This window comes from Erpetoichthys calabaricus, chromosome 6 (assembly GCF_900747795.2).
Source record: "Erpetoichthys calabaricus chromosome 6, fErpCal1.3, whole genome shotgun sequence".
NCBI classification, from domain to species: domain Eukaryota; kingdom Metazoa; phylum Chordata; class Cladistia; order Polypteriformes; family Polypteridae; genus Erpetoichthys; species Erpetoichthys calabaricus.
In genome coordinates this window covers 197,567,598-197,592,641 of record NC_041399.2, presented here as the reverse complement: position 1 = coordinate 197,592,641, position 25,044 = coordinate 197,567,598, and the positions used below count along the sequence as shown (strand labels likewise).

Below are 25,044 nucleotides of genomic sequence, written 5' to 3'. Positions count from 1 at the left end.
CTTAATTATGACTATTGTTTGTGAAATGGGACATTTGAACCTGCTGTATTTTTTTTTCATTACAATTTAAATTTATTAGGAGTCCGACTCCAGGTACCCAAAATTGTCTCCGACTCCGACTCCACAGCTCTGGTTAATACATTTTAATAAAAATTAGGCAGTTATATGTGGATAATGTAACCTGTTTTTTTATTTATGTTCATCCTGATTTCCATTTTGCCTTTCCAATATTGACTAAGTAGTGGGTCTGATGCTGAAGCAGTTGCAGCTTTTCAACATTTAGTGTTGTTCACCCGGGTGTCTGCTTTGCTTGTTTTTAATTGACACCATTAGGATATAATGAAGGGAACAGACTACATAAAATCTGGAAAAATAGGAAAACTCCACAAAAAAAAAAAAAAAAAAAAAAAAAAAAGAATTAAGCATTTAAAGCTATAGCAAAAATAGAAATATTTTGAAATGCTTTGTAATGTAAAAATCAGATTGCTGTACTTTCTTGAATGCAGAAAAAAAAGAGAAAAAAAGACCAGCTAACTAAATGAGATCATCCATCCATCCATTATCCAACCAGCTACATCCCAACCACAGGGCCACGGGGGTCCGCTGGAGCCAATCCCAGCCAACACAGGGCGCAAGGCAGGTAACAAACCCCAGGCAGGATGCCAGCCCACCGCAGGGCACACGCACACACCAAACACACACTAGGACCAATTTCGAATTGCTAATCCACCTAACCTGCATGTCTTTGGACTGTGGGAGGAAACCGGAGTACCCAGAGGAAACCCACGCAGACACGGGGAGAACATGCAAACTCCACGCAGGGAGGACCCGGGAAGCGAACCCAGGTCTCCTAACTACGAGGCAGCAGCGCTACCCACTGCGCCACCATGCCACCCTAAATGAGATAAGTTATTATTAATTATTATCACTTACGGTGAATCTGGCTGGAACAAAAACCTGCAGCCACAGGGGAGTTTGGGAACTGCTGGGCTACATAATCCTTTGACCTCATGGCTTGGTTTCTGCTCAGCCGTGGGACCTTCTCTAGACAGCTGTCTGCCTTTCCTAATCATGTCCAGTCAATGGAACTGAACACAGGTGGACTGCAAATAAGCTGTAGAAACATCTCAATGATAATCAGGAGACTGGGATGCACCTCAGGCACATTTCAAGTGTCATGGTAAAGGGTCTGAATACGTGTGTTAATGGGATATGTCAGCTTTTTATTAGCAATACATTTCTAAAATGCTGGTGTCGCTTTGCGATCTGGGATATTAAGTGTTGCTGGATGATGGAAAAAATTATTTAAAACAATTTTATCATAAGGCTGAAATGTAACAAAATGTGTTAAAAGTGAAGGGGCCAGAAGACCTTCTGTAGGCCGTGTACTTTAAAACTTGGAATATAAGGCAGCACCACACTCAGCCACACCACATAAAGCATGCGTTAATGTGACACTTTGACCACAAAGAATACAAAAACAAAGACCATTAGGAGTGTCGTGTTTAATCAGCATTTAACTCAAATCACATTCCACTTCTTTCTTCAGCAAAAAGAAGTAAAACAAGATTTTTTTCCCCTTACTCCTCATGTTTGCATTTCCTTATGGATAAACCGCATGTTTCAAGTTTGTGCAATAAGAAAACAGTAATGGAATTTCACCTTTGAATCGCTGGTCATCCTGAGGTTTTTTTTTTATTGGGAGTTAAAGAGGAGATATGGCGACTATGGTGAAAGCACCCACTGACTCACAAGACTTGTACGCACATACCAAATGCTGTAGTTTCCAGCATTTCTTGATCCAGGAACCTCAAAAATGTTCAGTAGATCATTCAGTAGATGCTCACCATTCTGGCAACAAAGTCATCTCCACTTGTACACTAGTTGTGACGCTCTTGCTTACTTGTACAAATTACCCACATGATAAAGGGATTTGGGTATTTAGGATCAATCAAGACCTTAGGTGGGAAAGCTGCTGTCTTACATACAGCGCTCAGGAAAAATGCAAGTTGAATAAGAGAGGGCAAGGACAGCAAATGGCCCATGATCATGGCACTGATGAGTGGTGCCGCCGCAGGTTCGTTCAGATATGTAAGTAAGAATGTCGCTGTGAGCTGCATAGCTGAACTTGAATCACTTAAACAGTTCAGGCCCAGGACTCCATTACATTTGCACTGACACAGCAAATGCCTGCCAAGTTAAGGCCTTGTAACATAACACGTCTTTTTCCAGCGATGTTCAATCGTAGACTTCATTTACTTAATCTTATCAAGGCAGAAGCAGTCACAACAGGATCATGTGACCGTTATGACACTCCTGTAAATAAATGTAAAACATTACATGTTGGCAGTAAAAATGTTAGGTTTGAATGTGCAATAGGCAGACTGAAATTCGAAAGTACACCTTAGGAGAAGGATTCAGGATTCATACTGGACTCAACACTATCAACTACCAGAGTGTTCAGAAGCCACTGTCACACACGGGTGTGCCTTGGGGACAGTTTAAAGGCTCTGGTGCTGGTAATTTAATGCCGATCCAAAAGATGGCAGCATATACTAATGCCTCTCCTCTTCCTCCCTCTACAGACTGGAGGAGTGACAATCTGACCACCTCTAACATCACTTCCTGCCTGGCCTGTACTTAACAGAAGGAGGCATTAGTATAGACCGCCATCTTGAAGATCAGTGTTGAGTTACCACCATCAGAGCCTTTAAGCCAGGGATCTCAAACTCCAGTCCTGGAGGGCTGCAGTTGCTGCAGGTTTTCATTCTAACCCTTTTCTTAATTAGTGACCTGTTTTTGCTGCTAATTAACTTAATTGAATTGAGATATCTGCTTTAAGCTGTCCCCAAGGCGCATGTGTGAGACACCATTAAGAAGGCTAACAGAATGTCAGGTTATCTAGCGCCCTGATATGTAGAGTTCGAGTCCAAGGAGGTTATGCTGAAGCTTTATAACAAACTGGTGAGGTCTCATCTGGAATATTGTGTGCAGTTTGGGTTTCCAGGCTACAAAATGGACATAACAGCGCTAGAAAAAGTCAAGAGAAGAGCGACTAAGCCGATTCCAAGGCTACAGGGGATGAGTTATTAGGGAACATTAAAAGAGCTGAGCCTTTACAGTTTAAGCAAAAGGAGATTAAGAGGAGACATGATTGAAGAGTTTAAAATTATGAAGGGAATTAGTCCAATGAATCAAGACGGTTACTTTAAAATGAGTTCATCAAGAACATGGGGACACGGTTGGAAACTGGTTTAGGGTAAATTTCACACAAATATTAGGACGTTTTTCTTCACACAGAGAACCACAGACACATGGAATAAGCTACCAAGTAGTGTGGTAGACAGTAGGACTTTGGGGACTTTCAAAAATCGACTTGATGTTATTTTAGAAGAAATAAGTGGATAAGACTGGTAAGCTTTGTTGGACTGAATGGCCTGAAGATTGGTTTTACACTCTGCAATTTCAGTCCCATCTGAATCGTTTGTGTCAGTAACATTTCACGGACTGTGTGCTCAATAAAAATTATTGAGACTTTTACCATTTGTAAAATAATTGTAAACTAGGCCCATGTGAATTGACATGTCAGTAAAATTCTGTCATTTGAGCGATTCAAATAGTAAAGCCACTTGACTTAACCTACTATACTATCCATACACCTGCGGTGGGTTGGCACCCTGCCTGGGATTGGTTCCTGCCTTGTGCCCTGTGTTGGCTGGGATTGGCTCCAGCAGACCCCCGTGACCCTGTGTTCGGATTCAGCGGGTTGGAATATGGATGGATGGATGGACTATCCATACACAGTACTGTAGCATACAGTGGCACAAAACAATTTTTCCCAGGAGCACAACAGTGCAAAACATACATAAACATAGGCCATGGGCAAGGCAAGTAAAGAACTATACCATACTATAATAGATAAATAAATAATAAAAAAACAAATAATAGGTAAGTGAACAGATAGCAATAATTGGAAAAAAGAACAGTGGGTGTACTGCTTGTTGTGCATGTGCCTGCAGAATAACAGTTCAGTGTTAATCCCTGGTGGTCCATTGGTGCTCTGATATATAACATTTATATTTAAAAATTCAGCAGTGCTCTCCCATAGACTTTCCCACATACTCAAATACAGGGATGGATATTTCAGGAGTAAACTGCAAGACAAGGATTGTAGTCTTATATTATGTACATTATCAAATTACTAATACATTGAACAATTATTATAAAAGTAAAGTTGAATAAATCGGACTCTGCAGCTGCATGAATAAAAGGTAAAGTACCACTTCCAGTTAATAGAAATAGCCCAAAAGTTGATAGAAATTTACGTTTTGTACCCAATACTTGTATGCAAAATTTACACACACACACAAACTCACACACAGACCGACACACAGACATAATTCCAAAAATAGTATTTTCAGACTCTGGGAGGTCTAAAATGTCGAGATTGATCAAAATCTCGACATCAAATTCTTGGACGATTACAATACTTTCCCTAGACTTCGTATACGAGAACGTAAAAATGAGAGCTGTTCCTCTTTGAGGTACAAACAGACACATTGTTGTTATAAATAAAGGTTGCTAATGTGGTCCGAACCGACGATATGCTTACATTAACGAAAAGGAACGGGGAAATGCTGGTAAAAAGTAACGCACTGCTGATCTAAATACTAATCCCATTTGAATAGGGCTGAAGACTGAAAATCGCTAGAAAAGTCAAGTAATGTGACAGGGACTTATGGGTAAAAAAATACTGCTACTGTATGGCAGGGATTAACTGATCATTCTTTATTTTATTACTAAAACATGTGGAACAAGAGCTAAATGACTTGGAGAAAGTGCGACCAGACACAGAGTATCTGGTGAAACTGTGAAAGCAGAACAAGGAGGCTGACTAACGCAGCCCTCCACAGGGTATGTTAGTTGGCACCTACTGTATATAGAAGTCATACAAAAGAGCTGTAAATTGTGCATGTCTGGTACACCTCTTTAGCATTTTAATCGACTTTATCCATGCTCATCCTCAGGTTAACAATGGGTGTGACAAAGTGCAAGATCTACAAGTTCGGGACAGTAACTGTTACAGAAGAAATAAAAATAAAACTTCAACTAATAATGCAATCTATAATGATATAGGTGGACTCCTTTATCAACATAAAAATATGAGAGAACCTTGAATCATCCATCCATTTTCCAACCCGCTGAATCCGAACACAGGGTCACGGGGGTCTGCTGGAACCAATCCCAGCCAACACAGGGCACAAGGCAGGAACCAATCCCGGGCAGGGTGCCAACCCACCGCAGGACACACACAAACACACCCACACACCAAGCACACACTAGGGCCAATTTAGAATCGCCAATCCACCTAACCTGCATGTATTTGGACTGTGGGAGGAAACCGGAGCGCCCGGAGGAAACCCACGCAGACACGGGGAGAATATGCAAACTCCACGCAGGGAGGACCCGGGAAGCGAACCCAGGTCCCCAGATCTCCCAACTGCGAGGCAGCAGCGCTACCCACCATGCCACCGTGCCGCCCACCTTGAATCAGTTTCATGTTAAAAAAAACAAAACTGATGTCTTTCCGTAGACGGCGGAGAAGTTTCACTCCGATACACACCACCCAACCCCCACCCAGCACCTAAATTTCACAACTCCATCACTCAGAACAAACCAGTTAAGCCCCCCGAATCAAGAGCTCCAAGCCGTGGAGTCAGCTGATGGGGTGCAAGCATGCCATTACACTGAGGTGGTCGGATTAGCTTTTCCTGGCTCTTAAGCAGTTTCCAGAATGCGAGGAATTTCATGTCAAAGGTTGCATTATTATGACTGGAAAACCCCCTCGATGTTACTCCTGCAGGAAGGGGGGGGGGCAAGTTAGTTTAACCCAGAAAGCCAGAAATATCAAGGGCCACTGGTGACGTACTTCAGGCAAACACATGAAGCTACGATACAAAAACATCCTGCTGTCTGGGCCCAATTCAGGGTAGTGGCCCGGGCCAAAACTAAAGAGTAACAGCATCCCGTAACGTGTGTTAGTATACAGTGCCTTCACAAAGCATTCACATCCCTTCACTTATTTTCACATTTTGTTGTGTTGCAGCCGTGTGCTAAAATCCTTGAAATCATTGAACACTCAATGCTCTACCAAAGCAAAATCATGATTTTAGGAATGTTTCCAAATTTATTATAAGCTAGATATGGTTTCTGTCAAAGACAGGTAATAGAATAATTAAGAGATATTTGCTATCTCTGGCTCTATGTGTATGTCCACAGCCTTTCCTCTGTGCTTGAGTATGTCTGACCCTCTCTTCACTGGCACACTCTTTCTTCTGTGTGTTCCCGTAAAGTCTGCTTCTCAGGCTCTGTCATTATTTTTGACATATGTTTCTCATCCCCTGCCTGGTTTTATACTTACGGTCTTTGAAGACAACTCTCTGATTGTGTGCCATTACGCCTCCTCAGCATCTCACTCACACTTAGACTTCCTTTTTTGTCAAGTAAAACCAACCAATCACACCAAAGCCAAACTGACCAATCAGATTGCTCAGAGGGGCTGGACACACAGACCACAGTGTTTTATTATATCTCACTATTATAAAAAAAATCTTGGAAGGAAGCGAGACGTGATTTTCTCGGAGAGATACTTAGACGTCCCGCGAGACGAGTCTTTGTGCCAAGAGATTTAACCACGGCCACAAAGAGTAGATGACAAAGTAGAACATTATAAAGAATTCAAAAACGTTGGTGCAGTACACATGTAGAGCAGGTTAGAGATAATGGAAGTACGAAAATTCAAAGGTCTCAAAAAAAGGATAGTAAAGATCACATTAGCACAAACAAATGGAAATTATTAGTCGATGAAATAACGGAACAGCGAAAAGAGATTAAATATATTGTTCAGATTTAAATTTTAAGTCAGAGACTTGTAGATCATTGAATTTGTGTTGCCATCAGGAGAAAAAAAAAAAAGTAATGTTTCTTCCCACTGAAGAGGCGTATCCGCAAGAATTTAAAGATTTGTTGTTTGGTGAAAGCGAAAACCTGCGAAAGAAAATTTCAAGCCCCGAGAGACAAGAGCTTATGCAAAGAGATCTGAAAAAGTCCTGCCTAAATAACCACGCACACAGCTCAATCATTTCTCATTTGTGTGAATGCTATTGTCAGACACATCTCTCGTAGAGAGAAAGAAACGATATTCATTCACGGGCAGTTATACGTTGCGTTGTCACGCTGTAATTCCTAACACGGAATCAAAATTCAATGCGATATTGACAAAAAGGTAAAAGAAAAAAGAGATTGAATATATGGACACAGGTGATATGACAGACGTATGTAGATATTGTTTGGTTTTAAACTTTTAGTCAAAGACTTGTAGATCGTCTAATTCATGTTGCCATCAGGGAAAAGTAGTGTTTCTTCCCAGTGAAGAGGCCTATCCGCGAGAATCAAAAGTTTAGTTGTTTGGTGAAATTGAAATCCACATATGCGAGCGACAGAGACACGAATTTGCTGTTGTGAAGTGCAGGTGGGGGGGTTGGCCAGCGAAGTGAGCAGTAGATACAAAAGTGAAACATCACACTGAAACAAGTATTCAGACCCTTTGCTATGACAACTGACATTTGGCTCAGGTGTATCCAATTCTGTTGATCGTCATTGAGATGTGTCTACACCTTGTTCAGAGTCCATCTGTGGTCAGTTCAATTAACTGGACATGATTAGGAAAGGCGCACACCTGTCTAAAGAAGGTCCCACAGCCGAGCAAAAATAAATGATGTGGTCAAAGGAATTTCCTGTAGAGTTTACAGACAGGATTGTGTGGAGGCACAGACCTGGGGAAGCCTACAAAAATGTCTGCAGCATTGAAGGTTCTCTAAAGCTGAGCAATCAGGGCAGAAGGGGCCATGGTAAGAGAGGCGATCAAGAACCTGATATTCACTTTGGCTGAGCTTCAGAAAAGCCTTGTGGAGATGGGAGAAACTTCCAGAAGGGAAGTTGCAACACCCAACTAATCTGGGCTTCATGGAAGAGTGGCCAGACAACACTAGAACAAAGACCAGGCTATTCAGCCCAACTAAGCTTTGTGAAGAATCAGCCCGGACACAAACATACACAAGTCCAAAAAGCACACACGTTTTTATTTCTGTTCTTTTTAGCAAACAGCACACAGTCCCTCACAATTGCTCTTTCCCTTCTTTTTCTCTCTCACTCTCTTTCTTTCTCTGTTCTTCTTTCTCTATTTCTTTTCTAGCACCTCCACTCCTCTCCCACAAGCTCTGTCCTCCAGCTCTTGACTCTGGCTCCCAGAATGGAGTGAGGTGGCCCCTTTTATAGTTCACCCGGATGTGCTCCAGGTGTTCCCTGTTGTGGCAAAAGTGCTGCAGTCCAGGGTTTAATAAATGTCCAGGCGCCCCCTGATGCAAACCAGGGTGGCTGACCTCTCGTGTCCCGGGGAAGATATTGTTTCTCTCCTGCTCCTTCTCTTCTCCAGGTGTCCTGGCTAGGTAAGGGTCCCAGCCATTCTGCCACAGCTTGTTAATCTTAGCCATTTAATTCTTCTAAAATAACATCAAGTTGAGTTTTAAAAATCCCTAAAGTCCTACTGTCTACCACACTACTTATTCAATTATTACATGTCTCTACGGTTCTATGTGTTTTGTGAAATTTACCCTTAATAAGTTTCCAACTGTGTCCCCGTGTTCTTGATGAACACATTTTAAAGTCACAGTCTCGACCCACTGGACTAATTCCCTTCATCATTTTAAACACTTCAGTCAGGTCTCCCCTTAATCTTCTTTTGCTTAAACTGTAAACGCTCAGCTCTTTTAATCTTTCCTCATAACTCATCCCCTATAGCCCTGGAATCAGCCTAGTTGCTCTTCTCTGGACTTTTTCTAGTGCTGCTATGTCCTTTTTGTAGCCTGGAGACCAAAACTGCACACAGTACCCCAGATGAAGCCTCACCAGTGTGTTAAAAAGCTTCGGCATAACCCATGAAAGCCCATTTACAGTTTGCAAAAAGGCAACCAAAGGTCTTGCAGGCTATGAGAAACAAGATTCACTGGCATGGAACTGTCTAGCCTCAATTTCAAGCATCATGTCTAGGGGAAACCAGGCACTGCTCCTCACCTTCACACTACCTTTCTAACTGATAATCATGGTGGTGGAAGCATCAGGAACAGAGAGACCAGTCTGGATCAAGGGAGAGCTGAACAAAGCAAAGTATTAGAGGTCTGCTTAATGAAAACCTGCTCCAGAGCACTCAGAACATCAGGTTAGACTGAAGGTTCACCTTCCAACAGGACAACAGCACTAAGTGTAAACATAAGGCTTGGGGACAACTCTTGGAATATCCTTGAGTGGTCCAGCCTGAGTCCAGAATTCAACAGAATCAAACATCCCTGGAGATTCCTGAAAATAGTTGTCCACCAATGGTCTCCATTCACCCTGAGAGGATCTGCAGAGAAGGAATCCAGGTGCGCAAAGCTTGTCGTATCAGACCAAAGAAGACTCTGGGCTGGAATCTCTACCAAAGGAGGCTTCAACAAAGTACTGAGTAATGGGTCTGAATAATTGTGTCAATGGTATTTCAGTTCTTTATCTTTAATACATTCTTAATGCCCGGTTATTTGTTTTTGTCATTCAGGAGTGATAAGTGTTGCTTTATGAACAGAAAACATGAATTTAAATAATTTTAGCAAAAGGATGAAAAAACAACAAAATGGGTAAAAAGTGAAGGGGTCGGAGTACTTTCTGTTGGTGCCGTACAGACATCCATTGTGAACTTGCTTGTTCAATTCAAAGCCATGGTGTGTTTGGGGGGGATTTATGAACATCCTATCACCATGAGACACAAAGAAACCGTCAATGGAGGACCAGTCTATCATCTGTCATTTGCAAATTCACAACCTTAATAAATTCAGTATAATAAAATCATCCTTATGTAAGATCATTCTGGAAGAATATGAAGACATGTATAATTAGCACAATTGACTCACCCCTAGCAACCATAACAGCCTTTCCAAATTTCTGCAGTCAAGTGTGGTGCAAAATTAATCTTTCCCCCCCCATGAACACATCTACTGTATTAACACTGATGAAAGGTTACTGCACGTTAAAATGTTGCCACCGGGGATACACATATTTTTGAATAAGGGTCTCAGCATTATGAAATGCCATCAAAGACTTTCAAGCCAACCTGAAGCTTACTCTTATCATCTGTCCATTTTTATCATCTCCTTCAGAATCATGGCGTGCAGCTCTCTGCCCAGAGCTTTATCAATGCAGACAGACAGTCTGGAGGACTTCAGTCTTCTCAGTTTCATGTTTAATGGGGGGTCCGGTTATTGTCAAGTCTCACATCACGGGACGGCTCCAGCTTTGTGGGATCTGCTGCAATAAGCCACACTGGATTCAAATAAAATAGATACCTGCATGTTTATGGGTTGTGATATTTTTGTAATTAATACTTGAAAGTGTATACTGTTTAAAGACACACCCTAACCAAACATATTTTTAAATGTATTTTTTATTTTAACTAGGGCCCTGCTCGCTTCTCTCGCCCACCCCCAGGTTTGGTTTACCAGATATACAATTTAAAGAGATACATATGCATTATTTTCACTTTTACTTTAAAACTTTTGTAAAAGCAATATTTGTCCTTTATTTCCGGCCCCGGGCATGGTTAAATCTCTTTCTCGCAGGACGTATAACGCTATTCACGTTGTGAAGGGGGAGGGGGGGGCTGAACGCACGCTAAGGAAAAGCGGTCAGATCAGCTGCTGTCTTGCTGCTGCTGGCGAGCTGTGTGTTCTACTTGTCGTGCTGTGCATCAATCATTTAAAAGCCTGTACAGCAGCTGTCCTTTTGCCAATTCACGTCTTTGCTGCTCATGTTGTGGGGGGGTAGGGGGGCTGAATGCACGCTAAGGAGATGCGGTCGGATCAGCTGCTGTCTTGCTGCTGCTGGCGAGCTGTGTGTTCTACTTGTCGCTTGTTGTTGTTTTAAGAGCTGGGAGCATCTGAAGTGTGCCTGCGAAAAGCATTCCAACAACTGCTAGGTTAGATGTTCATGAACTTGTTCTAAATTGTTTGTAAGTAGGGCGTGACTTAAAAAAGTCACCGTCTCACAGGTTTTGCTTCCTAAGGTTGTAATGTCTAGTCTCACGTGACGTCAAAGTGTCTCTCTGAGATGATCACATCTCGATCGCTTCGCTCAACCCACCCCTGAGGTGTGCTATGCTCCTGCTACTTCACGTCTCTCCCGCTCGTATTGTGAAGGGGGGGGGGGACGCTAAGGAGATGCGGACGGATCAGCTGCTGGCTTTGTGCTGCTCTTGCCTGTGACGATGCGGGTTCTGCTCCATGCTCCCATCCGCTGTTCAGTAGCCCTTGAACCCTACACCATTGATAGTTATAACCGAGATGAGCTAAGCAGTGAGGCAACATAGCAAAGGGGATGGTGGAAAAGTGCCAAAGTGCTTTTATTAAATCAAAACAACAAAAACAAAGTGCAACAGTGCAGTGTCCAAAGTTCAATAAATAATCCATAAAAGAAATGTGGAGGTTTAAAATAATTACAAAAAAAACAGTCCTTTAAAACCAAAGTTAAAACGCTATGCAGGAAGCAGTCTTTTAAAAAACCAATGACATGCCTGGTGCTTCTTTTAAACTAGCGTCTCACCTGCTTATCCTATGCGGGCCCTGCAACAGGCGAGATGCGCTCTTTGCAGCAGACCTTCTCAGTACCTGCTTCTACTACTGTCAGTCGCCTTACCGATTCTTGGCTCCGGTCAGTTCCCCCTGACAGTGACTTGGGATTCCCCAACGACCAAGGCTCTCACGTTGGGGACACCACGTCCCAAGTCCCGACTCCCGCTGCCTTCCGTGGCCTCACGCGGAAAGTCTCCCACCTTCCAGTCACTCCCGCTCTCCGAAGTAATCTCAACAGAAGCGACCACATCTACTACTCCCCCGGGTGTCAGCCAAACACCCAGGCTGTCTTCTCAGCTGCTGCGAGCCTGCTCACGTTCGCTCTCCCGCACCGGCTTTCTCGCTCACTTTCACTCGCTCACTGCTTCCTCCTGCAACCTCAGTTTCCTTCTCTTTTCTTTTTCTTTCTCTTGTTCTTTTCTCTTCTAGCCGACTCGCAATTATATATATAGTGAGAGGACATAGCAGCTGCAGCACATTAGCAGCCCCAGGAACAATCACGGATGCAGGCAGTCTCTCAACTGTGCACTTAGGTGAGAAACGCCCACACCGCAGATCGTCCTGAGACCCGCTTTATCCACAACTACCACGCCCCCTCGCTAAGCTGCGAGCACGGTGATTGTTTATTTAAACGGGCCTTTTGAACGGGAGCTGTGGACCCACTATACCACGCTGCTGAGGTGCGTGTTCTGTTTACCGCGCTGCGCGTCGATCATTTAAAAGCCTGTACAGAAGCTGTCCTTTTGTCTCACTGCCTTGTCTCACATGACGTTAAAGTGTCTCTCGCGGGACGTCAAATTGTCTTCCAAGAAGATCACATCTCATCTCCCTCCCAAGATTTTTTTTTTTTTTAATAATATAGTACAGAGATATGTTAGAGACCCCACTAAACCTAAAAGATTAATCTCGTGTTTTAACGGAGAAAGGAGATAATAAACTTTGCGTCAGAACAGGCATCTACGGTGACCAATGTAGGACAACAGCACACAACGTCAAAAACGTCCATAAAGAAACAATGTCACGTTACATGTATCACACAATCCACATGTCAATTATCCAGCAAAGGAACTGCATTTTTTGCTAAAATATCAGTAAATAGATACTTCCGGAAAAATCGGTACATTCCATTAGCAAGAAACGCATCCACACATGGTCACACTTTGAAATGACTGTTAGAAGTCAAAAAGTGAAATCTCATAGAAGTATTCAGACCCTTAATTCAGTACTTTGCAGAAGGCTCATTGGCAGCAGTTCCAGCTTTGAATCTTCTTAGGTAAGTCTCTATAATCTTTGCACACCTTGATTTGGGCAGTTTATCCCATCATTCCTGGCAGATCCTCTCAAGTTCCATTAGAATGGATGGGAAGCGTCTGTAAACTGCTATTTTCAGGTTTCTCCACAGATGTTCCATATGGTTTAAGCAAACTCCAAGCAGATAGTGATAGGTTTACTCAACAGTGGCTTCTGTCTTGCAACTCTACTGTGAAAGTCATTGATGGAGTGCTGATGGGATGGTTCTTTCCAACATTTTCTCCAATCTCAGCAGAGGACATCTAAAGCTCTGTTAGAGTAATCATCATGTTCTTGGTCACCCCCCTGACCATGGCCCTTCTTGCTTGGTTACTCAGTTTGGCCAAACGGTCAAGTCTCTGTAGAGTCCTGGTGGTTCCAAACGTGTCCCATTTCACAATTGTTGAGGCCACTGTGCTCCTGGGAAGACTCAAAGCTTTACAAATGGGTTTAAGTCCTTGCCCTGATCTGTGCCTCACCACAATTTGATTGAGAAGGTATACAGAAAACTCCTTGGACTTCACAGCTTGTTTTTAATTTCTGTCCTGACATGCAAATTGAATTGTGGGACCTTCTACACACAGGTGTGTGCCTTTCTAAATGATGTCCAGTCACTTCAGTTTTCCACAGGTGAACTCCACTCAAGTTCTAAAGGCATCTCAATGAGAATTAAAGCAAACAGGATGCACCAGAGCATAATTTGGTGTGCCACAGCAAATAGTTTCAGGTATAATTAAGCTTGGCAGTGGTGGCAGCATCATGCTATTGGGGGCATCACAGAGACAGAGAAAGGACAAGACTGGTCAGAATTGAGAAAAGAGTGTATGCAGCCAAATACAGCGAGGTCCTTGAGAAAAACCTGTTATGGAGTACACAGGACCTCAGACTGGGGCGACTGTTCAGCAAGACAATGACTTGAAGCATACAGCCAAGACAACACTGCATTGCTTTGGGACAAGTCTCTGACTGTCCTTGAGTGGCCCAGATTTAAACCAAATACATCTGTGGAGAGACCTGAAGATGGCATTATACAGACTCTACCATCCAATCTAATGGAGGCTGAAAGGATATGCCAGGATGAATGAGATAAACTGCCCATAAGCAGGTGTGCAAAGCTTGTAGAAACTTAACCAAGGAGATTTGAAACTGGAATTGTGGCCAAAAAAAATACTGAATTAACGGTCTGCATATTTACATGAATGAGAAATTTCAGTTTTCGATTTTTAATATATTTGAAAACCTTTCTGAATCTGCATTTTCACTTTGTCGTTATGAATTACTGAACGTAGATTGATGGTAAAATGAATCCATTTAAAATTAAATCTACAACACTGTAAAGTGTGGAGAAAGTGAATGGGTCTGAATACTATTGAATCCACTGTATATATTTTCTGTTGTAAGCAATTATTTAATTACTTCTGCACTCAACTATGGAGGAATATTTTGGAGAAAAATAAATGAAAAAAATGAGCACTTTGTGAAATCCATCCATCCATTATTCAACCTGCTATATCCTAACTACAGGGTCATGGGGGTCTGCTGGAGCCAATCCTAGCCAACACAGAGTGCAAGGCAGGAAACAAACCCCGGGCAGGGCACCAGCCCATCGCAGGGCACACACACACACACACACACACACACACACACACCAAGCACACACTAAGGACAATTTAGAATCGTCAGTGCACCTAACCTGCATGCCTTTGGACTGTGGGAGGAAACCGGAGCGCCCGGAGGAAACCCACGCAGATACGGGGAGAACATGCAAACACCACACAGGGAGGACCCGGGATGTGAACCCGGGTCACCTAACTGCGAGGCAGCAGCGCTACCCACTGCGCCACCGTGCCACCCCTTTGTGAAATAAATAAAAACAAATTTTCAAAGTGTCATGATGCATGTCTTTTGTTGCTTATGTAATTATTTATGTACTTATTTCTTCATTTATTTATTTCAGTGACACTGCATGCAACATGAAATTCACCAAAAAATATAAACTGTTATTCTCACTTGTGAAAGCTGAGCAGGTGGGCTGTAAGGATTACTGTGTTTTGATTGGTGAGTCACAGGCCACATTTACAGCAGACACTTGATGATGAAGACAAGAACTTCTTGAATTAAAGTAGCTGCTTGGCACAGTAATTCTGGGCCACTTTTCTTGCACCCATTTCAACCACAAATGCACACAGTTGCAACTTAGAGCAGGCACCTATCTGGAAGGTGCAACTTGTAGGGAGTCAGTATGGTGGCTTAACCTACACAATGAAGAAGAAAGGATACTCCAAGCAGCTCCATGAAAATGGAAATGTGGAAATGGAATAAGTCAGGGGATAGAGACAAGAAAGTCACTGAAAATACAGTGAAATCAGTCAAGAAGAAATGGAAAGACTACGGCTGAACTGTAAATCTGTTAGAGCAGGCCTCGCAAAAAAACTGAGAGATGGTGCAGGAAGACTAATGATGGAGCCTACCAAGAGACCTACTAGAACTGTGAAGGACTTACAAGCTACAGTGGGTTGGAGAGACTGTGCAGACAACAACTTATGTGTGGGTGCTTCACCAGCTGTAGCTTTATGGGAGAAGCACCCAGACAACGAACCACCCGAATTGGTACCCGAGTGCAGCCATGCAATGGAACAGGTGACACCTCAGCACCACACTGGAACAATGCAAGTTTTTTTTACAGTGGCTGGAGTACCAATCCTGCCACCCACCCCCATATTTTCCCTGCAAGTTGGAGGACCAGGTTCACGTCATACCCAGGACGAAGTAATTGCAGGTTAAGGGCCCAACACAGTAGAGTCACTTCTGGCATTTATGGGATTTGAACTGGCGACCTTCAGATTTCTGGAGCAGATCCCTAGCTTCAGGGCCACCACTCCGCCCTCTACTGTTAGAAAAAAAAACACAGGACAGCTCAGCTAGATTCTGCTGGAAGGCACATGAGAGACTCTAAAGTCAGCGGGAAAAAGGCTCTGTGGTCTAAGGAGGCCAAAATGTAATGTTTTGGCCATCAGACCAACCACCATGTTTGAAAACTGCACATTAACTCTCTTAGGAAGGACGATGAATATTGTCAACAAAAGGGGTTTGAGGGCGGATATCGGCTAAAGGCACACATGGATAACATGAAGAAGAATGGCAGCATTAGTCATTACTGTCACTATTTTTTAATGAATCCAGGATCAGACCTGTAGTACAGCTGGTCTTCCTGATCAGTTTAACCAGGTATCTGGTGTTACTCTCCTAAAAGAACACAGCACAGAACAGTAAACTAAGCATTATGATCTAGTAGAACACCTTCAGCAGCTATTCATACACAACAACAGGCCTACATCTCCACGGAATAAACAGCATGCACTCTCTGTACCATCTTCACCTCCTTCCAGATTAAGGTGATTGATCTCATGGGCTCAATGGTACATCAGAACTCCATCTCAAACTCCAGAGGTTTTCCACTTTCACATTAAAGAGTCTTTTTCTGTTGACCAATGTCAAAAATGCTAAATTAAATCCACTGTGATTCAATATATTGAAATAAAATGTGAAAACTTCCAAGGGGTGAATACTTTTAGAGGCACGATAGATAGATAGATAGATAGATAGATAGATAGATAGATAGATAGATAGATAGATAGATAGATAGATAGATAGATAGATAGATAGATAGATAGATAGATAGATAGATAGATAGATAGATAGATAGATAGATAGATAGATAGATAGATAGATAGATAGATAGATAGATAGATAGATAGATAGATAATTACTAACCGAGAATGGTAAACCGGATGGCATGGACGCAGGTACACGGAGATGGGACCATGAGATGTACTGCGCAGGAGCGTACAGCGCTTGTCTCATAAACCGCAAGCGAAGTCGTATCCACCGCGCACGAAGGAGTCACGGCCCAAAAACGAAAGAGCTCAACTGACGTGAATGAGAAATGAAGCAACAACGCGCCCATAGCTAACGACTACCGACACAGCCACACAAAAAAGAGGATTCTGCGCTGCAGCCCAGATTCAAACGGAAGAGGCTACGGAGGCCCCACAGGTCCACAAAGATGGTACGGAAGGCGCGGGAAAGTACGAAAGGTAAAGGCACCTACACAGCATAGTGAAACCCGACATAGTACGGAAGGCGCAAGCGTCACCGCCATATTGTGAGTGGCACTACTGCGGAGTGAAGGCGCAGGCGTCACCGCCATATTGTGAGTGGCACTACTGCGGAGTGAAGGCGCAGGCGTCACCGCAATATTGTGAGTGGCACTACTGCGGAGTGAAGTTAGGAATAATGTGCTGCTTGGGATTGTACAAACCACTGAACGCTTTACACCAAATTCAAACACAATACAGCTCAACGATACAAACACGAGCCCACCTGGATAAGATCAATGAACGCAGGCTCCTACAACGCACGTCTGAAACTGCGGAAGCACAACAGGCACGGGTTCAAAACGAACGAGCTCAACTGACGGATATACAAACACGAGCCCGCCTGGATAAAATCAATGAACGCAGGAGCCTACAATGCACGTCTGAAATGCCGCGGGCAAAGCGGGCACGGCTCCAAAACGAACGAGCTCGACTAATGTATTTCAGGATACCCAACGCCGGGGGTAGGCAAGCGAAGCGAGCAGGGGGCGGAGCCCCCTTGTAGATAGATAGAACTTTCCTGAAGTTAGATAGATAGATAGATAGATAGATAGATAGATAGATAGATAGATAGATAGATAGATAGATAGATAGATAGATAGATAGATAGATAGATAGATAGATAGATAGATAGATAGATAGATCATTATCTTATATATAAACGTCTACGCGTGGAGGTGTCTGTCTGTCTGTCCGGCCTGGAAGTAAGAGGTGGAGTCGAGGTAAAGGCTCCACCTCCAAGGAAACAGAAACTCGCTTAGCCACCAATGAGCAAGCGAAGTGAACACATCGGCAAAACGAAACCTCCAAGGAGAGAGATGTCCAGAGCAGTTCCTTTTAATTACCTGACATCTCTACATTTCAATTTTTTTCTGACGATTTCAATAATTTCTAGGACCCCGGGCTTTTTACAGCACGGGCTTACACAGCTAGTGTAAAGACAGACAGACATTATATAAAACCAGTAACAGCGCACTGCATGATAACGTGCAGTGAATACACTTGTCTTGAGTTTTCATTCCCAGTTTTCATCCTCTTTCTCTGTACGTTTACCATTCGTTAGCTCAGAGGTTGATGCGCTTGCTGCTTTCTGAGCAGATCTTCTTTTCTCCACCCTAGCGGCCTGCTTCTTCTGTTCTTTCGTCGACATCTTTTTGCGTTAAAACTGATTAAGTCAGTGTTTGTGTTGCAATTACTTAGTACGTTTTCTTTAATATTTCACTTAAGCTGGCACTTAAGTCTTCAATCTGCCTCAAGAATGATTTAAGATATGAAGGGGTAGGGGAAGTGATGGCAGTAGGGATGAGAACGGCACCCGTACACGTGCACCGCACGGCCTCCCTGCTGGCCACTGCCGAGAGTTGATTCTACAATAAAATAAAATAAAAATAAAAAGAGGAATAACCTTGGAGGTCAATCATCACCCCTAAAGCAGACAGTAGAACATCACATAGTATATGTGTACCAAATTTCAGGTCAATAGGTCAAATGGTTTGCGAGCTACAGGCGATTTAAAACCCTGGACAGACAAATGGACAGCCACAGTAGCGTATTATATATAAAGATAAAGAGAGACAGACAGACTGACACTATATAAAATAAAGACAGACACAGTAAAACAGAGCAGACAAACACTGTATAAAAGAGAGACAGATAGACAGACAGACAGACACTTTATTGATGCCAAATCAAAACTCTTTTTGTGCACTAGGAGTCCTAAAGCATGGAAGTCCCAAAAAAGTCCTTCCAAAAATGCCGACTGGAGAGGAAAGCAGTCAAACCTTGCTAGTAACAATGGGAAACACGTTCACTTTAGTGTCTGTTTGTTTGTCTGCCTGTCATTCCAATTACTAAAAATGTGATGCACCATCTTTTTGGAATGACAGGCAGACAAACAGACAGTGCATTACATTTGTCTTTCCAACAGATGACGTATCACAGACACCAGCACTGCTTTTACAAATCCCATACCAAATGCCATATAACAGAGACGTTTGCATTGCATGGGGCACTGTAAATATGTAAGGTTGAGGTTGACATCGATAACTTAGATTTCAACCCATCTTAGACTGGTAGCTCAGCTAGTAACTTTATAAAATAAGGCTTATTTCCACAAAAACACTCTGAAACAAAAACAAAATCTGTAGAGAACAAAAGGCAAAAAGGAGTTGCCTAAAACAAAAGGCAAACCAAGTGCAAAACAGGTCCCAATACAGAAATTCAAAATCAAAAACTGAAACAAACAGGTCGAAAATCTAGCAATTCACAAAATCACAAAAAAGGCACCACTGCCGAGCAGGTTCAAAATGAACTGCCAAGAAGTGTGGAAGACACTCCAGATTTATATGGTAGAGGGCAGTAGTGAATATCAGGTGGCCCCGCCTCTTGGGGGACCTCCCACAAAGAATAACAACACAGGCAGCTGAAGGACAAGATCAAAAACAGTCAACAGTGCGCATACTCAACAAAAGCAACATTAACTTAAATAAATAGCACAAAAAACGACATGAAACACGACTTTGAACCCCAGCCTGGGGCTGAAACATAACAAATCAGAGGATGGCTGAATGAAGCTAAACTATATTAATAAGGACCTCGCCTCCTCTTGTGTTCCAATAAGCCTTGCTGGTAATTTCACGGTGCACTAATCCACTCAAAACACAAAAGGAGCAGCCATTCAGAACATAAAGCAATCCACAGGACACAGTCAAAACATTTTGCCCAGAGGGACACTCGTTCAACTGCAGTTTTGTCCTGAAGGTGTTGCTTCTGTTCCTGCCATTCATGCCAGCTCCTGGGGTTAGCGAGGAGCTTTAGAGAAGACCCCAGTCTTCTTTTCACAAGAGCAGCAATAAGACACTGGAAGCGTCTTAGTGTAGAGCAGTCTGCTCCCTTGAGTGGGGTTTATAAACAACAAAACATACATTAGAAAAAGAAGAAAACCAAAATATCAAAGCTTGTGAGGAAACGCAAAAGGTCATTTATCACAATAAGCCAAAAGCTTTTCTCTATTCTTGTAACACCCCTGTGGGCTTCAGAAAGAGAACATTCTGCAGATCTGGAAACCAAGAATGCCATTTGAGAGATGTGCTTTGCAAATCAAGTTGAGCCGTCAGTGAAAGCTCGGCACAGACTTCCTTATCTCTGAGGTGGGAGGCCCTCAGCGCGCTGCTGGTACCTGCTCAGATTCCTGAAAGGCCTGCTGATAGAGTCACGCTCTCTCTCCTCCAAGGCCCACCCTTTTATAGCTGGGTGCTAAGTCTAGAACGGCTACAATAAAGACAAGCAGCGGCCACATCAAAAGAAAAAAAAAAGAAAAGAAGAAAAGGGGAAGCAAACAGTAGGGGAAAGAAAAAGCTGCAACGCCGGCCCTTTCAGACGGAACTTCGTCAAAAGGATTTTTATGAGATATTATAAAGAGCTACGAAAACTCTCTTTGGAAATCAAACAGAACACAAAAAGGGAGGCCATTGATGTTCATTAATGATATACCAAGCAGATATCGGCCATAAATCTGGGCATAGAGCAGTCGATGCAACAGACATTATCAGCACAAGAAAATAGTCAGAATATCACTGTGGTAGACATGTTAGTATAAAGACAGCAGACTAGATGACATATTGTGCTGTGTAAACCCTGGACAATGCAGCCCCACTCAAAATACTGCAGACCACTTAAAACAAATGAAGCTCCTTACCTCAAGGATCAGTAATGCAGTTTACTTCTGACCAGTACATCAGCTGTAGTCAACACCAGTCAATGTACGGTAATCGCTTGACCAGTCAATTTGCTGTCGCTGGTCATACCAAAGACCTGCCAGTATACTGAAATCTTCACATCGCAGATCACTTAACATACAATAGCCATCAGGAAACTAGCCAGTCAGCCTGCCACACCCTTCCAAAATACACAGTGAAATTATTATTATTTGGTTGACACCTTTAAGGTGACTTACAACATTTGAGATACTATCGGTTACATTATTTTTGTTTTTCCAGTTGGAACACAGGCACGTAAAATGACTTGCTCATCATCACATGGTGTCAGTAGTGGGATTTGGACCCACAACGTCAGGGTTTGAAGTCCAAAGTCTTCCCCACTATGGAGTGTTGGCTCTGAGGCTAGGGATCTGCACTGGCAAACGGAAGGTTGCCGGTTCAAATCCCGTAAATGCCAATAGGGCCTCTGCTCTGTTGGGCCTTTGAGCAAGGCCCTTAACCTGCAATTGCTGAGCACTTTGAGTAGTGGGAAAAGCGCTATATAAATGCAAAAGAATTATTATTATCAAAGAATTATTACACCACACTGCCCCTCTGTACTTCAGCTCTTCAGATCCGTCAACATTACCTCAACATCATTAAATGTTACAGCCCACTACACCACTGATTACTCAACAGACTGTTGTCCATAACATCACTTAGCAGTCAAACCAGTGGAAGTTATAGCCCATTACACAACAGACCAGTCAATTTACCCTTAGCATATTACAACACAAACTATTCAGTATAATGTTATGTTTTTTGTTTAAGTGACTTCAATACCATCCAGCCATCACTGTTGAGGGATAAGCAGGCGGATGAGCTTATGGTGTCCCGGATAATGGACTCTCTCTCCAGCAGATCACACATTGTGAAGCTCAAGAATTGTGTCTCTGATATAGACATGCACAACAATCCAGCACCACATAAATATAATATCAGGCCGTGTCACTTGCAGAAATTCTCAGATGATTCTGCACTAATGGAGTGCACTGAAAAGGAGGATGAGACAGAGTAGAGGAGTCAGGTGGAGAACTTTGAGCTTCGTCTGCTACTCAATATCAGCAAAACCAAGGAACTGCTTATTGACTTTCGCCACACCATGGAGCCTCTACTCCTGGTCGTAATTCAGGGAATGGATGTGAAGGTGGTGCACTGCTTCAAATACTTGGGGGTCCACATCAATACCATGCTGGACTGTTCTACTAACACAGCTAAGAAAGGGCAGAGCAGGCTCTTTGTCCTTAGGATACTGTGTTCCTTTAATGCAGGCAGTGACATCTTCTACAATGTTGTGATAGTCAGTGCAATTCTCTACACTGTGGTGTCCTGGGCTGGTAACATCACTTCAAGAGGATCCCACCGAATCAACAAGCTAACTAAAAGAGCAGGCTCAGTTATGGGATGCACTCTGGACCCGCTGAAGTACAGAATGAAGACAAAAGTGACCGCCATCATGAACAGCACTTCACTTCTCTCTGGCACACCAGCACTGAGGACTTTCAGCCAACACAACTTTCACCAGAAGTGTGTCAAGAAACACTATGGGGGCTCCTTCATAACATTGTGCCACACTGTGACCACTCTTTTTAGCTTTAGCCAAGTCAGACGTTTTTCTTAAGAGGAGAATTTATATTTGTTATAATATTTATTAATTTATTTATTGAGCTTTTGTAAAAAGTAAAATTTCCCCCAGGTACAAATAAGGTGTTATCTATCTATCTAAATATCCATATGACCGTCCAATTAAAGTATTACAATCTAGCAGCACACCAACATACAGATACCAGTACCACCAGATAACAGACCAGTTGAGATATTGTAATCATCAGACAGGTAAACTTGCAATAGTCCACCACATTATATACCAGACAACACGTTATAGTCCTGACAATGTGGTATAGCCTCTCACAGAACCTTCAAAACACAATCTCTATCAGATCACAGATTGGTCAACTTAACTAAAGGCCATCAAATCACATACTATATGTAACTTATCTGACCGATACACCTATCAGCATACTTTACTTCATCACAGCACAAACCAATCCACATACACATACTATAATCTATTCAAAATAATGTTGACATCTCGTCCATCATATACCTGTCAAAGTACTACAGGTGATCATATCATGCACAAATTAACACACGGCACTGATAATCACATGGAAGCCTAGTCACCATATTACGGCGTATAAATCACACCAGTACTGTCATTTTTCTTCCATAGCCCGCCACAACACCTATTAGTCAACATACTGTAGCCCTTCACACCACAGACCATCAAGGCACTACAGTACACTCATCATACACACTACTGCAGTCCATTCCAGTCAACATTCTGAAGCCAGAAACCATTCAGCACAGTACAAACCCACAGTATCAACATCCCATATCACAAACCAGTCCCCATAATGTAGTCGGTCGCCTAACATGCAAATAAAAACCCGTAGCTCGACAACGCTGCCCTTGAGATCAATGACTGATCCCTTAAAATGAACAGGGCATGACTGGGATCGACTCCAGCTGCCCCGCGTCCCTGCCCCTGGATAAGCGGGTTAGGAAAATGAATGGATGGATAAAGGGAACGTAGAAATTTCACAACATACAAGAGCATATTCAAACTTGGAACATAAATAAAAACAACGAAGACTCAGAAAAGTTAATAAAATGTACCCAGCGTCACTAACTAAAAAAATAATAATTAAATAAATGAAACGGTGGGTTACACTCTTCAAGAAAAAATATATCGATCGAATTACTAACCTGTAGATCTAAGCAAGGAGCGCACTTCAACCAACAGAGCGGACCGCTTACAGCACCTTTACTAATTATGCCGCCAGGACCTTTGATCCCAGGTTTTTAATCACAAACCTTCAGGAAGGACCTCGGAGATACACCACGTTTATAAGAAACATGTTTAATGTGTCACTGTCACCTGCAGTCTTTCACGAGGATACAAACTTGGATGAAACTGGACTGGCCGGCCAGAGCAGGGATCAAGCCAAACGATCCGACTTCGTACTCACCCGTGGCCTCAGACTCGCAATGAAGAACTTTCTTGGATCGGCATATTCAGATCTCCGCGGCTTCTGAGCGACTCGGCCCAGGACGTTCCTGTTCTCTCCCTTCCCGCTGTCTCTGTTCTCTACTAGTCACTCGCTTTCGCTTCCCTCCCCCAGCTTGGGCTATCTTTCTCTCTCTCTCTCTCACTCACTCACTCACGCTCGCTCGCTCTCTCACCTTCCCTCTCCCAGGAGCAATGCTTCTCCATAGCAACGACGCTAAATTCCGGAGATGCGAATGCAGCGTGACAACAGCGCACGTCTCCATGATGGTGAGGTCAAAAACATGTTAAAGAATTGGCATATTTATCCCATTAAAAAAAACACTCTTTGCGACTGTTTATTTAAACTTGAGCATCAACGATTTGATTTCATATAGCTCCTTTCCATAGTGGGCTTCATCCCAAAATGATTTTAGTTGAAGTAGTAGTACTATACGTCTCAGAATTCAAGCATTGGCAATGAAAGGACTCAATAGTGATCATCAAGGATGAGAATGGGAAGGACTGAATAGGGAAACCTGTGATTTCCTATAGTGTCCTTCCCACTAATGTTAAAGGTTGCCACATTACCTTCGCCCCTACCTTTACTGTATAAATAAATATCATTTCTTCATTGTGAATATCATTGAAATTAAACATTTATTATAGGTTTATTTGGGTTAATGTATGACAAGTACAGAATACGTTGAAATTATTACATTTCATTCTATTAATTATAGTGTCATTTCTTCTGTATTTTTTTATAAATGGATTGATAAAAGGTTAACTGACTCACTCAGGGTCAAAGATGGAGTCAAGAGGATGAATTCAGGCAAAGAAGTGGAATATTCTTCAGTGACCAATCAACTGACCTCACTGACATGCACTTCTCTTTCTGTCACTGTCGAAATACTTATGGACCTGACTTTATCTATCTATCTATCTATCTATCTATCTATCTATCTATCTATCTATCTATCTATCTATCTATCTATCTTATATAGTGGCTTATCTATCTATTATATGGTATCTTATCTATCATATAGTGCCTTTCATATCTATCTATCTATCTATCT

The 25,044-nt window shown here is 42.6% G+C and overlaps 1 protein-coding gene across 1 annotated transcript in view; it reads right to left on the bottom strand.

Annotated features, from left to right (window-relative positions):
• ppp1r16a (protein phosphatase 1, regulatory subunit 16A) overlaps positions 1 to 24,251 on the bottom strand; it is a 155,083-nt gene extending 130,832 nt beyond the window's left edge. Inside the window, exon 1 of the mRNA XM_028804285.2 lies at positions 23,952 to 24,251. The gene's annotated coding sequence lies outside the window, so the exon portion shown is untranslated. The remainder of the gene's footprint in view (positions 1 to 23,951) is intronic.
• Between the last annotated feature and the right edge of the window lie 793 nt (positions 24,252 to 25,044).